This window comes from Propithecus coquereli, unplaced genomic scaffold, assembly GCF_000956105.1.
Source record: "Propithecus coquereli isolate 6110/MARCELLA unplaced genomic scaffold, Pcoq_1.0 Scaffold43, whole genome shotgun sequence".
NCBI lineage: Eukaryota > Metazoa > Chordata > Mammalia > Primates > Indriidae > Propithecus > Propithecus coquereli.
The window spans coordinates 1762117-1766125 of record NW_012150063.1 but is presented as its reverse complement, the minus strand read 5'-3'; positions in this window follow the sequence as shown (position 1 = coordinate 1766125).

The following is a 4009-nucleotide window of genomic DNA, read 5'->3' as shown; positions in this document are numbered from 1 at the left end:
ACCCATTAATTTCTTGGCAGGGGGCAGGGTGTGTCTGTGGACTCTAAGTTAAAAAAAAAACAACTTGTTTTACAGCAGTGTTTCTCAAAGTGTCCCAGCACCGGCAATGTCAGCATTACCTGGAAAACCATTAGAACTGTGCATTTCTGCCCGCCCCCCGCCCCGCCCCCTGCCCCGGATGTGCTGAATCAGAAACCCTGGGCTTCAACAGGCCTCCAGATGATTCTGCTCAAGTTTGAGAACCACAGTCTTGGCGATAGGTGGGATACAACTTCTGAAGCACGACGCACGTCCAGGATGACCCCCTACCCCAGAAGCCCTAGCGAAAGATCTAGTGCCTGCTTCCCCTCTCTGCTTGCTTCAGACTAACCCTGCCTCTGAGGGAGACTGTGGTTTGGAGTTTAGAACCCGAGATCCTTGTTAATGCATAATGAAGTGCCACACAGCAGCTTCTGTCACAAGCGCAGAATCAAATCCAGCTGCAGGGACAGTGGTTAAGGTTTCATTCTTTTATGTACATAAAAAAATGATTGGCCTTCTAATTATCTCCATAAAAGTGAGAAAACTTGCCTGGTTTATTAGCACTTTTATTAGCACTAGGAAATAATTAGACACCCTTAATGGCTTTCTAATGATCCCTAGAGGAGGGGGCCATTTTCAAAGCATCTGCTGCCATCATTGGGTCATTATGGAGCCCTTCAGGCCCCGTCTACGCAGAGTGGGGCCCTTGCAAATTCATCAGTATCAGTGGAGGCTTTGACTCTCTGACAGTTCACCTGCCCGTGAAGGTGAACTGAACTTGTCATCAGCCCATGCCTTATCCCAGAGCCTCAGCAGTGTCTGCCCCCCATGGTGGGCTGGCAGGGACGGCTGCCTATTTGCAGACAGGGGAATCTCAGGGGACCTCATCTCTCTTCTGGTCCTCATGCTATCCCAGTCTCCTTTGGGAAAGACTGCTAGGCTCATAACATTGCAACTCTCAGATCCGAAAGCACAGGCTTTAGCAAGCCAAAGGCATACTGGTGAGCGCAACAGCGATTTCCCACCTGCTTGGGAGTGGGCCCCCTGCAGGTTTTGGGCCTCTGGAGGGTTGAGCTTTTTAGGGCTGAGTTTTAGGAAGGAACAGAACCTGCAAGCGGAAGGAATCCGAGTCTGCATTTCTCCAGCAGGTGGCACCATAACTTTACCTTCTGTGCCTCCATTGCCGGCGATGGTAGCTCGGAGTTTGCAAACTAGCAATGAGGGGCAACGCTGGGACTCCTCTCCCTCTCCCAGTATTTAGGCTTAAATACTATCCCACAGAGACCCACATCTTTTCTCCAACAGACCTCCCTCATACCACTCTCCTCCCAATATCCTCAGTGTTTCTGATTCTTTATCTGAGCATCATAAACAACCCCTTATAAATTTGTCAGAAATACTGATTGTCCTTCCAGACCTGGAACACTGAGGAAGAATTTGGGCAGGTCATAAATTATGCTCTCCATCACCCCCACATTCTGGGACTGTCCCCGGACCCTCAGCCCCCTCTCAGAGATCTGCCATCTGGATCTACAGCTTCTGCAATTTACTTATATTGTCAACCTAATCGTGAGATTGCCTGTCAGCCCGGCCCTCTCACCTCTCAGACAGAAGCTGGGTGAAGTGACAAGAACATTTTTCTGGATTTAACTCCGAGCAGCCTTTGGCGGATGAGATCCTGACCAGTAAGGTTGGCAGCAAACGTCTTTACACATGTTTATGCCTTACTACGTGAAGTAGGACTGTCCCCATTTTTATAGAATCTCAGAGTTAATTTACCTAATTCAACTGCTCACCCCAGAGGGCAGCAGAGTCCCTTCCCGTTTGCAGATGGGGCTGCACACTACAGCAACCTTGTGAGGAACACAGGTGAAGGGACTCACCGCGGAGTCCCAGCTACTGAGTATCAGGATCTACTAATGTCATCTGACTTCAAGTTCAGCACTTTTTCACGGCAACATAGCTGCCTCCCAATCGCCCTTGGCAAATGTTCATCCAGCTCTTATTGAACACTGACACAATGGCCGTAATTATCCCTTCCCAAGGTGTTCTGTTCCACTGTTTGAGACCTCGGAACTTGAGAAACACTTTCCTTACAGTCTGGTTATCCTTTGCTGTGAAACCACCTACCCTCAAATGTAGTGATTTAAAACGACAGCCATGTTCTTAATGATTTTGTGCATCAGGAATTCGGGGAGCACCCGCCTGGATGATTCTGCTGCTCCACGGGGCATTGACAGAGGTCATGTGGTGGCATTTAATTGGCCAACAAGCTGGACTGGAGGGTCCAAGACAGCTTCTCTTGCATATCTGGCACCTTGGCAGGGAGCACTGGAAGACTGGGCTGGGCTGGGACTGGAGCACCTGCAGGGAGGCCTCAGGATAGTTAAGCTTCTCACCTGGAGGCTCAGGGCTCCCAGAGGGAGTGTTCCAGTGAGAAAGTAGAAGATGCATGGCCTTTTATGTCACATAACCCCACTTCCACCATATCCTATTTGCCAGAGGCTTGCCCAGGTTGGAGGGAAAAGGAGATAAATTCTGTCTCTTGATGGAAAGTATAAAAAAAAATTGCCAGCATGTTTTGAAACCCTATTATTGAATTAAAATGAGCTTTTCTGTATCCGCCTCTAGCTGCACACTTACTAAATCTAGTCTTTCTTCTCTGTTCAAAACCTCTCCATCAAGGTTCAAGACAGCCTCCCTAAATACCTAAGATCTGTGACTCAACCCACAAAATGTTCCTTTGGGGTGAGACACAAAAATTACAGAACTTTCATTCATATTTTAATTTGACCTATACAATTTAAAATGAGGATTTACCAATATTTCCTATGTGGATTGACACTGGCACTCACTTTCAGGCCATATTTCAGGTGAGAATATGTCACTTGCTATATACAAGATACACCAAGGGAAGAGTGGATGTTCCCCAGAGCAGGATGGTGGGTGTGACCCTTAGTCATTTGTGTGCCTCATGTTACAGAAGAACTTGAGTTTATGGGTGTCCAGATGATCATATCTAGTTTTAATAAAATTACCCATCCCCAAATGGTTAAGCAGCTTCCAGGGATTTTTGCAAACAATCCTGAGCATGAAAAACTAAACAACTAATGCAAGAAAAATAGCAAAAAAAATGGCAAAGCAGGCACTTCAACTTCCGGCTTGCACACTTCATCTGCCATGTTATGAGGTAAAAACAATTATATTCTTATCAGATCAGACAAGGTAAGACAAAAAATAATCAAAATTATCGAGGCTACTTGAAATATGAATTTGAATGTAGTAGTGGTATTGATGTGCTGTAAAAAATATTATGCTAAATTTCAACATACAATGTGCATTGATATCTGTTTCGGAGATAGAAGTACACTTTTGGAATGGGCTAAAGCAGGGATAGGAAGTAGGTTTCACCCTGAGTAGCAAATCTGATTGCTTGGCGGTGGCTACCTGGAATGCTAGGTTTAGAAAACTAGGACTCCTAGTTCAGGCTTAGCAGGAAAGAGTGCTGTGATTAGCAATTTCTGCTACCGGGTGTGGAGTCAACTTTCGGCAAGGATGCCAAATATTCATTCAGTATTTATTGGATGACTTTTACATGTCAGGCACAGGTCTAGGTGCTACTATCTCACAGACTAAAATCTCTGCCTTCATAGTGTTTACATTCTAATAAGAAGACACAGACAATAAAATAAATAAGTAAAATATTTTTTGTTTTAGGAAAAAATGACCTAGTTTCTTCAAAGAATAAATAGCAAGAAGAGAGGGAAGGGCAACTATAAGATTACAAGAGACTTAAGAGGCTTATCTACAGAATGCAATGTAAGAACCATTGTTAGATCCTGCTTTGAGCAAACTGATTGTAAAAAGACGTTTATGCATGATTGGGGAAATTTGGACACTGGATAGTTAAAGAAAAGGATTTATCAGTTTTATTAGGTGTGATAACATACTGTTTTCTTAAGAAAGTCTTTACCTTTTAAAGATATAT